We start from the raw sequence: 14,823 nt of genomic DNA, 5'->3' as shown, positions 1-14,823 counted from the left end.
AACAGACTTTAATTTCTAACATCCCCACCACAGAATCCACAGAGCCTTTGCAAAAAATCAAAAGGTCATCGGCAAAGGTCAATTGCGTCAACCCAATTCATTTACATTTAGTATTATACTGAAAGATTCCCTTGGAAGCAGCCAAGTCCAAAAGCTTTGAGAGCACGTTCATGGTAAAGACAAAAAGATAAGGAGATAAAATCTCGGGCAACAGAGTATCTTTGAGTAGTTAGACAAGCCTTTATCCATCCTCTAAAAACCTCAGGCAGAACTAAAACTTCCAAGATAGCCAAGATAAAATCTCAACTTAACGTGTCAAAATCTTTTTGAAGATCAATCTTGAGACCACATCTCGGGAAAAAGGATTTCCTAGCATATCCCTTAACAAGCTCTTGCGTCAAGAGAGTATTATGTCTCTTTTATTTATATAATAAAAGAGAAAAATTGAAGGTTTTTTTTGTTAAATCTTTTCAAGAGAAAATATTTTAATGGATAATGTAGTTATTTTTCATTTAATTATTTGTTTATCCTTTATTGCTGATAAATATTAATTCAAGCAAATTTGAATAACCTAAATTATTAACTATATTCTCCATTTTTTTTTTCTAACGTGACGACTGTATCTTAATTAAAGACCATTTTCTGGGAATTTTGTAAGCAAAACATATTCCAAGTCAATTCAGACATTGAAGCATTGAACATGATGTTACCGGAAGATTGTCTTTCTGTTATTCTTTCCTTCATTTCCCTGAAGATGCGTGGAGATCATCCTTGGTTTCTTCCACTTTTCGATCTGCGACCGATTCTGACACGGTCTGGGAAAGGTTTCTGCCTCCGGATTACCCAGAAACCGTGTCGAATTCGGTCAAGCCTCTTGAGTTTCGTTCGAAGAAAGAATTGTTTCAGTGTCTTTGTGTCTCGGTCCCCATAGATGGTGGAAACAAGGTAATCAATTAAGCTTCTCTCAATCTGCAGTTAAGTAAGTATAGATTGCATTAATCTCAACATTGTATTTGATGTCGAAAGGCAATGAATTTCACCATAGTTAACAGATCTTGAAGCTGGTGAAATCAAGAGGCAAGAAATGTTGCATATTATCTGCACAGCAACTCTCCATTACATGGAGCTCAAATCCACTGTATTGGAGCTGGATACTAATGGCTGAATCAAGGTTGGTCCTTTCATTTACTACAATCATTCACAGATTTTCTCAAGCTTCGGGTACTTCATATGATCTTTCCTTTTGTTATTGCAGGTTCTCTCGAGTGGCTGTGCTGAGAACAACCGACTGGTTAGAAGTTAGAGGGAGTATAAGGTATAAGGACTCAAATGCCGAGTCCAAACACGAGTTCTGGAGCTTATCTTGTAATGCAAGTCTCAGAGCGAGCTTATGGGCTTGATTTGATGTCATTGGAGATGAGACTGGAAGTCTCAGAGTGAATCGCAATGCCATCTTTGTGGGTAATTACAGGTCAGAAGTTAGGTTCATCAGAACCAACCAAGCATGTGTTCATGCAGTATCCAGATTTGTACATGCCAAAGAATTAAGGTGGGTGAGGATGGGATGGCTATGCCTGTAAACGAAGCCATGTTCGTCCGTTTAACTTTAACCGAATAAATGAACAAACTCGAACAACTAAATGAATAAATAACTTTTTTGAGTTCGTTCACTAAAAAATATAACTTGTTTGTATTCGTTCATGTTCGTTCGTTAAAATAAGAAACGGATATAAACGAACAAAAATGATCGAACGTAAATGAACCTTCTTGAGATGATTACTACCGCATTTGACAAACTTGGAAAAAGAAGAATCAAAATGAAAAGAAAAGAAGCCAAATACCATTTGTGGGAAAATGGTGTACGAGACCATGTGGAATTACAAGGTTCATGAATTGGACATGTGGGGCGGTTGCGGTGCTCTTTGGACTCCAATGCCTATTTTGCTCAATTCCAATGCCTAAATTTCTTCACTTACTAATCATATTTTGAAGTTTTGGCCTGAATTCAATGCCTTCAATCACAAGGCCTGCCTTTAAATGACAACCCTTAACCTCCGTTAAACTCATCTTCACCACTTCATCTTTGTCCCAATTGAAGAAGTCTCCCAACTCAATCTCCATCCACTCATCTTCCCTTTCACTCCTCTGTTTCTTGTCCTCCAAGAAAACCACTCGTGCAACAAACCTTGTTCCCCACTTCCAGTCTCATCTCCAATGGCATCAAATCAAGCCCATAAGCACGCTCCGAGACCTGCATTACAAGATAAACCCCATAACTCGTATTTGGACTCAGCATTTGAGTCCTTATACTCCCTCTAACTTCTAACCAGTCGGTTGTTCTCAGCACAGCCACTCGAGAGAATCTGCAAAAGCAAAAGGAAAGATCATATGAAGTACCCAAAGCTTGAGAAAATCTGTGAACTATTGTAGTAAATGAAAGGACCTACCTTGATTCAGCCATGGGTATCCAGCTCCAATACAATGGATTTGAGCTCCGTGTAATGGAGAGTTGTTGTGCAGACAGTATGTAACATTTCTTGCCTGTTGATTTCTCCAGCTTCAATATCTGTTAAATATGGTGAAATTCATTGCCTTTCAACATCAAATACAGTGTCGAGATTAATGAAATCTACATTTACTTAACTGCAGATGAAAAGAAGCTTAATTGATTACCTTGTTTCCACCATCTATGGGGACCAAGTCACAAAGACACTGAAACAGTTCTTTCTTCGAACGAAACTCGAGAGGCCTGACCGAATTCGACACGATTTCTGGATAATCCGAAAGGCAGAAACCTTTCCCAGACCATATCGGAATCAGTGGCCGATCGGAAAACAGAAGAAACCAAGGACGATCTCAATGCATCTTCAGGGGAAGTGAAGGAAATAACAACAGAAAGACAATCCTCCGGTAACATGTTCAATGCTTCAATGTCTGAATTGAATTTGAATATGTTTTGCTTACAAAATTCCCAGAAAAGGGTCTATTTATATATATATATATATATATATATATATAGACAAATGAAGGTAATATTAGCTCATGGGAAATTTTCTGCAATGGTTTATTAAGGAGATAGACGCCACGTTTGAAAGATGATAAGATTGAGTTCATTGCTTGGATTAATTAATCAATTAATAGATGGATTAGTTGAAGTAAACACGGATGACTATAAAATATATATATATAAATATTTAAATTAAGCTTCAACTGATATAGACATCTTCTAAAACGCCGGCCTTTGGAAGGAGATAAGGCTGAGGGTGGGTGAGCAAACTCGACTTGAAAAATCGATTTTTTTGATTTGATTCGAAAAAAATTGACTTGAATTAACTTTAGAAACTCTTAAGTTCAAATTAAATTGTAAGAACAAACTCATAACCGAAATAGTAACTCGAATAATTTGAAATTTTTAGTAATTAGTGGATTGATTTTCAAGTTTAAGTCGACTTTCTCGATTTTTGTATGATATATCTATATCATATATAGAAAAATATAAAGAAATTTATATGTATTGTATATGATTATAAAAATCATTTAAATTGAAATCAAATAATATTATAAAAATCATTTAAATTGAAATCAAATAATATTATAATATTATAAATATTTATAATTAAATTCAAATAAAAGTTTGAAAATTTGACTCAACTTATCTCAAATTTTATAAATTCAATTTAACTCAAAAAAATTAAGTCAATTTCGAATTATTTTCGATTTAACGGTCACTTCTCACCCTATCTAAGGCGATTGACATAATTTTCTTTTTTTAACAAATGAAAGTTGAAAATATACTTTTTATTATTTCTAATTTATATATTTTTAATAAAATTTATATACAAATACTTTAATATATATTTTTATTAAATTTAATTTTTAATAAAATTATTTTTATATTTTTTAATAAATTTTTTACATAAATAATTTAATATATATTTTTATTATATTAAAAAAATAGGTTGCTTGATTGTGGGGAACCCATCACATTAAAAAAATGTTGCAACATAAAAAGAAATTGCAACCTAAAATGTAGTGCAAATGTGGTAACTTGAAAAGGTTGTGCAACCTAAAATGTGATGCAACCATAAAATAAGTTGCAACTTAAAATGACAACCATAAAATAAGTTGCTTGATTGTCGAAAAAGGGTTTTGCCAATGTCTGAAAGATGAGAAAGTAAAACGTAAAACTAGGGATTTATCATAAAAGAAATGATAGTTTAGAAATATTTATTTTATTTTAAGGGTATTTCTTTCCAATTCGATGGGAATTGTTAAATACCTAAGATATGCAAGGGAATAAGATTCCCAAGAATGTAAGGGATCTTTACCCCTTGGTGGGGATGCTTCTAAACCAAATGTGGGTATATGATTCCGGAAAATATTATTTCCCTTGGTAATAATCTTTTTCCTTGATCCAAACGCCCCCTTAAGGTTTTAGGTTTAAACATACAAGAAGAGTATAAGCATTTATTTTTCAAATAATTGATAATCTTTCAACATATATTACATTGTATTTACTTTAAATTTATAAATAAAATTATTATAAAACCTTATTGGTAAGGTTAATGGTAACTTTTTAGTCCCCTTAAGTAATAAAAAAATAATTTTAAACCTTTTAGCCCTTTGGTTAAATAAAAGGAAAATATTTACTTTTTCCTCTCCTAAAAATTAATTCTTTCATTTTAGCCCCTTTATTTTCGAGCTTTAGATTTCTAAATTATAGGTAGAGTGGTCCTGTTGTAATACAAGTTGAGCTCCACAAATAACTACAATCCTTTTTTTAAAGAAAAATATTATTCATAGGAATTATAGGACCACATGTACAAGTTAAATAACCTGCGTCTCTTAAGTTTCTTTTTATATATATCTATTTTTTATGTAGAGATTAACTAGCAAAAATGTTTAAATAATATGTTTGGGGGAAATTTGACTCGTTTAGAGTGTTGGAAAAATTACTTTTTTTAAATATGGTGTTTACTACAGTGTCGATAGGATGACGTGTGGACTACCTGACGTATTTGGAAAGACACCTAAAAGACACGACGTATTCTGATTTGCTATTCTGATAGCCTTGACATTTCGACTGTATGTAGTCTGAGAAATACATTGTATCTTCTAATTATCTTCCCAAAGACGTCAGATAAATTGTGAATCTTTTTATTTCTATAGTAGTAAATACTAGGGACGGGGCTCCCTTAGGGCCCAAGGAGCCCCGACCCCTTTTGAAATTTATATATTAGATATATCTTTGTTTTAACTGTATTTTAGTTCATGCAAAATAAATATTTAAATTTACAAATATAAAATTTTTATTAAATATTTAATCAAGTAGTGGTTGAACTAAATAATGATAAGTACGTGTTCTCAAATTTTTAGTCTAATTACAATTTAGGTCATTGTAAGTTTAAATATTAGACAAATTAGAAGTTGACTTGTGAATTTTGAGTTTTTTATTATAAATTTAAGGTGAATACAAGGTAGTATATGTACAAAGACTTTCAACTATTTGACAATGAACACTCATACGCCTACATACGCAGTGCTTGAACTCGGGACCTCAAGGATAACAACAATCCCATTAATCACTAAGGTCGTTTGTTCATACTGAATTTCTAATTTAAAAACATAATAAGTCTTTATATTTTTCTTAAATAGTCTAATATTTCGGCCCCTGTCAATATTTAATTTTCGCTATGTACCTAGTAAATACCCAATCTTAAAAATTAATTTCTCCTATACTCTTAAATCATTTTTTCCTTTATACTATCTGTTGAATAATCGGGTAAAGAAAACGAAAAAAACACAAGAATTTTAACGAGGTTCAGCAATGTGCTTACGTCCTCGGTGCCCTAGGCGACGCTAGAAATTTTATTCAATGTCTCATAGGTTTTGGTTACATCTTTATAATAAATAAACCATGGTATATATTTATAAAAATAACTCTGTACCGTACCGCCCAACCCACATAATCGTAACCCCCACTACGAGACTTTATTTGTAAGGACATATGATGTTCGCTGCATTTGCTACGCTTCACTCCATCCTCTGTCCTCTTTAGCGATATATTTATGAGTCATACTTAACACTATAAGTTTTGTCGAAATTAAGCATTATTATTACGTGTTGAAAATGTGTTCATTTTGTGTTGGCGTTAAAGATTGATAAGGTAGCGTCACTCCAAATTGAAGAAAAATAAAAGAAACCTCATATTATTTTGTTTTTGTTCTTATATAAGCACGTGCTGGTCTATTGATAAAGACAAAAGATTGTAGTCCCAAATTCCAGTGAAGAAGATGAAGTCCCATAATTTGCATGTTTTTTTTAATGGGAGATATTAATGGTGCAATCATTGTAAGGTATATGCCCAATGTTTTTTATCTGTTAGGCATGGTCGTGGCAGGGTTTTCGAGGGCCCTGTACAAATTCTTATAAATGGGTCTCTATTTTTTAGATGTATTAGATTTCGGGACAATAATAGTGGCGTTTTCTTGACAAACGCCGCGATAGATCCATCTATAATGACGTTTTATCAATAAAGCCGTAATAATAGTGGTGTTTTTTTGAAAAACGTCGCAATAGGTCCATCTATAGTGGCGTTTATTGAAAAAACGCCACTATATATATATATATTTTTTTTGGGGCTTTTTTGGGGCTGCGCGGTCGCTCATTTCGCGCGGCCCCAGCCACGGCCCTGCTGTTAGGTGTCCTCAATCAAATTCGTATTTGCATTCGGGGATGTAACATTAATGTGAAAGCTGGTTAGTGCCTAATCGAAGTCCACGTGTCATTCTGCCCACCAATGAACATAAAGTAGTTGAATATTTGGTCATGTCTGGTTCATGTCATGATGATATATGAATATTTTAATTATCAAGGTTGATTCCCTTGTCAACTTGAGGATATATATATATATGGTTTGATTTATTTATTTTAGTTTAGATGGAGAATAAATGTTGATTATTAGTTTATAGATTTTTATTTTCTCATATAAGAGAGAGATAGCATAGATGAAAAGTTAGGAGTGATCCGTTTCTGAAAGGGAGAGATCGGTCCTTCATTCGCTATTTCCTTGAGATATAAATTCCTTTGTTATAGGGTAATTGGTGTCAGACTTATAATGACGATTACGATCAAATTTATTTTTAATAAATTATGTGGAGTTATCAGAAATCTAATCATAAAACTATCATCATCTATAGAATACAAAACTTTGAATAAACAATGGACGAGGAAGCGGTTTCCAAATGACACATCTAAAGGTGTATTGGATCCTAGCCCCTCTAGTATATCTTTGGTCCAAAGATTTCGTTAACTTAGGGAAGGGGATGGACCCGAACCTGACGTGTTCTGACCTGATCCGATCGAGTTTTTCTAAAAAAAATTAGGTTTAGATCGGATCAGGTTCGAGTTTAGGGTAAAAATATCCGACCTAACCTGACTTGAAAAATAATATAATTTTACCTTATATATTAATTTAGGGATAATTACAATAATAATCTTCTATATATATATTTTTTCAATTAGATCTCTATTTTTATTGAAAAAATAATATTTTTGTAAATATATTTATTTTGAGTTGGGTACGGTCAGGTTGAGTAAAGTTATTCTTAAATTTGGGTTGGGTCGAATTTCAAGTGAAGACTATATATTTTTGGGTCGGGTCATGTTGACAAAAACCTGACCCATGCACATCCCTATTTTACCATAAGATGAAAGTTGTCAACCGAAAGACATCCATTTTAGTCATGCCCGGCGGCCCTAAGTCTTCAGGACATATGCTCCATTTTTGTCAACTAGCTAGAAATTCAAGAAATATCATGAATGGAACTTTAGGCTGCTGGTTTTACATAAGGAGAAATATGTTCTCTGTTGCGTGATTTAAGTACTTCGTAATTGGTACAAGTGTACACGTTGCAAGTTATAGTATAGAAAAAATTATTGTATCCACAGGGGGATTGGTATAACTCTGTATTCTAACTTCTTGCACTGTTAAGAAGAAATAAATTGGTACCAGTAGGAGAGTGAATAAACAAATAAAATAAATGAACAAGTAAATAAAAGTAGATTGATATCAAGTGAGAGAGCAGGTCGGGGTTATCGTGATTAGTGGTGTAACAACTATCTGGAAAGTCTGAGTAGTCGATTGTCGAGGCAACTCGATTGTCGTGGCAACTGAAAATAATTCAATGGCTGAAGCAACTGGGTTTCCTCTTTCAAAGCTCGACAGAGCGTTCTTCAATGCTTTCTTGTTATTCCTAACTTCAAAGGACTGGTCAATTGTGCATGCCTTGGTGATACATCCCGGCGTTAACCATGGGTGAACAACAACCGATCTTGCACTCCTTTTAGCCGTTGAAATCCTAATCTTATCCCTAAGATGGATTAACCTTCACCAACATTCGTTCAAATGAAGATCATGTTCATTCGTTTCATGAATCTAACTCTCCCGATATTAGATAAATGGATAAACTCTCGAGATCATCTCTCAATTCACTCGAAGTCAATTAAAGAATCAAGAATGAACAAACTTTGAATTAAAAATACAATCAAGAACTTAAATAAATCTAAAAGTTTCACAACCACAAAATCCTAATAACCTAAGCAAAATTAATTCAGTTCATGGTTGGGTGCAAAAAGATTACATGATAAAGATTTCTCAATCCCATGAAAAGAAAAATAAAGAAGAAATAAAGAAGAAGAAGATTGTGCTCCCTTTTATCTCTCTAGCCGCCTCCCCCAACGTATCCTTTTCTTGTGCGTCTTCTCTTCTCTTTTATAGGAGATGCATCTGGTTGGTTCTTGTTGGATTGGAGTTTTAATTCTAATAAAAGAACTATTAACTCTCTTTTAATAAAAGAATTAAATCTCTTTTATCTTTATCTTTAAATCCATTGCAATTAAGACTTCTTTCTTTCTTTAAATTCTTCTTGGAAATCCAAACTTTTAGGAATTATCTCCTTGTGCCATGATTATCTCTAATGAGGGAGATTTATCCAGTAATCATTATCCTGCACAAAATAACACACACATTCAACAACATCTTTTCCACAAAAAGAAATAAAAATATAATATCAACTCGACAGTGAAGGAAAATTATGTAATTATGTATGAAATACTAATAATGCAAATAAAATGAACTTGAATCTAGCAATAATTATGGGGGAAAGAGTAGAAAATTTAGTACTTTTATACACTTATCATTCTCATTACAAGTTGGTTAGTTTTACATGAATTTTTAAGGCTTAATAATAAAATAAATGTTCAAATTGTACTACTTTTTCCAAATAAGTGCCTAACGTAAACAAATGTTATCACTTTAGGTGTTTGTACGGTAACTACCATTAAATTTTGTTGCTAAAGGACACATGTCATGTTCTGGTAATTTTAAAAAATTATTTAAAATGGAAAAATTAAAATTATATTTAAAAACACACAAAAATTTTGAAATAGCCACAAAATTTTGAAAACCCTCATTATAACCCCTAAACCCACGTCGATTGTCACCATTTGTTGTCGACGAAGCTTCATCCGATCACACCTCCCCTATGATTAATAACCCTATGAAATCGTAACCAATCAACGCCCAGTTGACGTTTGTACCCCGCGAACCCTACGGTGAAAATCGCGGCCCCATACGATCTCGACGATCAATCGGTGGCAACTATGGTGGCATATGACTAGGAAGATGATAGTGACTACGTCGATGACGGTTTTATGGCCGACAAGGGAGACGTCGGTGGGTTAGGGATTTAGGATTTTAGAGTTTTCGGTTTTTTTTGTAATTTAAGAGAAATTAGGATTTTTTTTAAATATAATAGTATTTTTAATTTTAAAAAAAATAATATTACTAAAATGTGACATGTGTCTTTTAACAGAGAAAATTAACGGTAGTTACGGTCCGAATACCTAAAGTGGTAATGTTTGTAACTTCAGTTAACTGGATAATTCAAAAAAAAAGGTTTGAACATCTATTTGGAAAAAATATATAGTTTTAACACTTATTTTATAGTCAACCCTTTTTTTTATTATTAAGAAGGCTGATTCCACTCGAAAAGTTTGCTTCTTTGACGGCCAATGCCATTGTTTGTAAGTTTTCCTAATGCCTATTGGTATTACATCTACAGGCTATACTACAATAGCTAATTTATGCATTACATGTGTACAGCATAATATCTATGTTCTCAACTATCACTCATAATCTACCTGGATATGTTGGTTGCATCCCTCCTTAATTAGTGATCAGGGAGATTAATCATATATATGTTGATGAATATATTAACTCATATTTACGTATGGTATTAATTGAAGTTGTATTTTCTAAATATATTCATATACGATAAAAATTTTAAGAAGCCATGTATGATGATCATTAGGTTATCTCATTGTTTTACTATAAATAGGTAACTTTGGAAAGAATTTAAGGAGTGAGTGAGTGAGACAACGTGGTGTAAGAGAGAATATTCTTTCGAGTGAGATAAAAGAGAGAGTTGACCAGGGGTGTAAACGAGCCTAGTCGAGCTCGAGTATTGCTTAGCTCGACTCGATTCGAAAACTCTAAAATGGAGCTCGACTCGACTCAAAAACTCACGAGCTTAAAATTTTCAAGCTCGACTCGAACTCGAAATCCTGAATTGAAGCTCGTGAGTATCTCGAAAATGCTCGAAATGAAAATAGAATTCTTTAACTTAACTCGATTGAAGCCTCAAACTCGAACATGGACCTTAAATACATAAAATCTTATTGTATTTTTTTAAAAAGATCAATACATAAATATTAATATTATTAATAATTTATTTTTAAAAAAATAAAATTTTAATATATTATATTTTCGAGCTGCTCACAAGCTTTTCGAATTGAATATCGAGTAGCTCGTTTCGACTCGTTAAGAACTCGAGTCGAGCTCGAGCTCGACTCCATTCGATCCGTGTATTTATCAAGTCTTGATCGAGTCGATCTCGAGTAGCTCTCGATCTGTGTCACCTCATTTACAACCCTAGTCATGACAGTTTGTTGAAAAAAAATATATACATTATTCATATGTGATAAGATACATTTGTAACCTTTTTTGTTGTTAAGCTAAGGTGATTACAAAGTAGTATCTGTTCTAAATATTGTGAAATAAACACTCAATCACCCTACTACAGTCGCTTATGCTTGAACCCGTCATCTCTAAGAACAATAACGATTCTTGTAACTTACAAGGTATGTTTATACCTTTGTAACCTCAATTAATAGTCAAAAATAAATCTACATTGGACTATTGTTCAAATTGAATATTGAATCAAGCCACTGATAATGAATGATGATGTGTTATATAAAACAATGAGAATCTCTTTTGCCTAATGTTCAAATTTTCAAACAAAGAAGAAAACCCTAATCTGAAAGTAGCCATATTGTCAACCCGCGTTACATAAACAAAGTTTTCAATACCCATAATGGCGCCAAAAGCAAATTATTGGAACCCTAAATACTCAAAACCTGGAAACAAACGATCGATCCTTCTCTGATCAGCGATAGAGCGAGATCGGTTCGGCTTCTTGGACCTTCTCAACCGCTTCCCACCGCACAAGGCTATGATAGCCGCAATATCCTCTTCGATCTCCTCCTTCGAGAGTGTAACCGACAATCGTCGCTTCTTTTGCTTGTCATTCTTTTTAGCTTTGGGGACGCGATCGGCATTAGTCACGGCAGGCTGAGCATCGATCACAGGCGAAGACTCGGCTTTCGGAACAGGACCGAGTTCGCTTGCATCGTTCTTTCTGGCGACGGAGGTATCATCGGAAATCTTGATAGTATTCTGGTTTGAGGGTTCGGCAGCGACGGCGGAGGAATCAGGTACGACGGAGAGATGAGATGAGACCTTGAAGCGGAATCTGAGTTGAGAAACGGAAGCTGAGTTGAGAACGACGGTGCTTTTAGACGATAAAGTAAAATGGGATGAAGCCATGTCTCTTTGCTTGAGGTAATTTGGAACAAGAATGTCCCTTTTATTTGATTTTAATATAATAATAAATAATAGTTTAAGTTATGATAGAAGTATAATTCGCAAGTCTAATTTAATATTTATAAGACTTTATCTATTCAAATTTTTATTTTTAAATAATAAGAATCTATTTTCTCATGCTTAAAATATAATTTAAAATGATAATAAATTCCTTATTTATAGATTTGTAGTGAAGAAGAATATAAAGTAAAATTCAATATTTATTAGAATTTATAATTTGAATTACCGTGCTGTGTAATAGAAAAGAAACTTTTAATGGTAAATTACATGTTTAGTATCTAAACTATTAGTTTCAGTCTATTTAAGTATTTAAACTTTTATTTTTTTCAAAATCACACCTAACGTTTAGTTTTTTTTCATTTTAGTACCCACCGTTAAAACCGAACTATTACAACTTTGCACTTTTTATGGAAAAATTACATCATTCATCACTCAACTATCTTCTCGTTCTTATTTTGGTCATTGAAGTGTTTTTTTTAATTTAATTACTTGACTTTCAAATTACACCTAATTTAACCGGGTGTGATCATACTAGCACTAATGCACTGACTATCATCAGAACTCCACAATTAAGCGTGCTTGGACAAGAGTAGTACTAAGATGGGTGACCTCCTGGGAAGTCCTCGTGTTGCACTCTTCATTTAAGCATAAATCAACTTACCTCAATAGTTAAAGCCTTAAAGGAATCGTTGTTCCTAAGGGCATGTTTGGTTCGGGGAATGTGGGATTACGGGGGGAATGGAATCCACATTCCCCCGTTTGGTTGGCCGATAATCTCATTCCCGGTAATCTTTTATTACCAACAGTGGATTTTTTGGGGTATATTACCGGGAATGTCATTATCCCCTTCCCTTAAGTATTGTTAGATTACCGGCGTTTTGGACTAAAATGCCCTTAATTTGTTTTTTAAAAATATCCTTCTTCTGTCATTGAATAATAAAAATTCTACGAAGGTTAAATTACAAATTTATCCTTAAACTATTTTAGATTTACAAAAAAAGTCTATAATTAAAATTTTATATAAAGTTCAGGGGTTAAAATAAAATTTTACCCTTTCATTAAACCTTTTTATATTTTCAATTTTGTAAAAAAATTATATAAATTTTATGAATTTAAATTTTTTAAAGAAAATATATAAATATCTTATAGTAATATTATAGTAGAATTCAACTTGTTAAAAAAACAAATATATAATAAGGACAATTTGGTCAAATATACATTCCAATAATCTTTATTCCTTTAACCAAACACGGTAATCTTACATTCCTGCTAAACCAACCAAACACAAAATACAACATTCTCAGTAATCCTATTCCCTAGTAATCTTTTATTCTCACTGGTAATCTTACATTTCGTGAATCAAACGCACCCTAGGTAACGGGTTCGAGCACTAACGACTTTATCAGGGTGAGTAAGCGTTCATTATCAAATGGTTCAGAGTATTAAGAACAGATGTTACTTTGTAATCATCTTAGCTTAATAAAAAGAACCTAATTTAATCACCCTAAGCGTTCGTTTGTTTCACTGAAAATATTTTTCGATAGATGTTTTCCGTAAAATGAATTACATTTTCTAGAAAACATTTTATGGTGTTTGGAAGAGATTGTGTAAACCATTTTCCACTGGTTGATGAAATTTTTAAAATTTATTTATTGCAAATAGTAAATACAATAATAATATTATTTATCATAAAAACTTATTATTATTTTTAAAATATTAGAATAATTTATTTATTATTATTAAATATTATGTCTATAATTTTATTAATAAATATTAAGATTAGTACATTTTATTGAAATAAAAATATTATAAATTTTATTAATTATTTATTAAAATAATAATATTATATCATATTTTAAAAAGTATTATTTAATATATTTTAAATATATTATTATTATATTTTAAATATATTTTAAAAAGTATTATTTTAAAATATTATTATATTATTATTATATATTAAATACATAAATTATTCATTATTAATATTTTAATAATATTATTTCTATAAAATTAATAAATAATATAAATTTTATTAATAATTTATTATATTATTAAAATAAAAATATAATATTCTATTATTAGAACTATTAATAAATATATTTTAAATATTTTAATAATTAATATTTTGATTAAAATGATATTAAAATATTTTATTAATATTAAATTCATAAAACAAAATTATTTTGAATATTTACTCTTTGGAGTGAAAATTTCGGAAAATGACTTACGGAAAATCAGACCGTAAATCATTTTCCAGAAAATACAAAGGAAATTATATTAACTAGAAAAATATTTTACGTTGACCAACCAGTTTTCCTCCAACCAAACGTTGGAAATTGTTTTCCGAAAAATGTTTTACGTGAAACAAATAAACCCTAACTTTCAAATTTAATTTTTTATTTCAATTATATATTAATAAAATAATAAAAAATATCATGTCACAAAATAGTATTAATAAAATAAATTAGAGTGATTAAAACATAAGCAATTTGAAAGTTGAGTAGTTAAACTGAAAAGTTTTTCAACTTTAATGACCAAAATAGGAGTGAGAAGATAATTAAGTGATGCATGATGTAAATTACCCATAAAAAATGTCATTTTCATTAATTTTTTGACGTTGAATACTAAAATAAAATAAAAATTAACCGTTAGGTATGTTTTGAAAAAATTAAAAGTTTAGATACTAAAACGAACCAAAATTGATAGTTTAAATACTAAATGTGTAATTTACCCTTAAAAGTATTAAGAATTTTGTAAAGTATTATTAAATACAAAATAATAATAATAAAAGTTTGAAACATTAAATAATAAAAGCCGAA

General features: G+C 31.5%; 3 pseudogenes; 2 read left to right on the top strand and 1 right to left on the bottom strand.

Moving 5' to 3' along the window:
- The first annotated feature begins 640 nt into the window (after positions 1-640).
- Positions 641-1,605, top strand: LOC120154859 (annotated as a pseudogene).
- Positions 1,606-1,670: 65 nt separating this feature from the next.
- Positions 1,671-2,966, bottom strand: LOC120154782 (annotated as a pseudogene).
- Positions 2,967-12,522: 9,556 nt separating this feature from the next.
- Positions 12,523-12,641, top strand: LOC120154934 (annotated as a pseudogene).
- Positions 12,642-14,823: the final 2,182 nt, after the last annotated feature.

This window comes from Hibiscus syriacus, unplaced genomic scaffold, assembly GCF_006381635.1.
Source record: "Hibiscus syriacus cultivar Baekdansim isolate YM2019G1 unplaced genomic scaffold, ASM638163v2 tig00111151_pilon, whole genome shotgun sequence".
In the NCBI taxonomy this organism is placed as follows: Eukaryota; Viridiplantae; Streptophyta; class Magnoliopsida; order Malvales; family Malvaceae; genus Hibiscus; species Hibiscus syriacus.
Note: the sequence above shows the minus strand (reverse complement) of the source record. Positions and strands in the feature narration are given on the sequence as shown.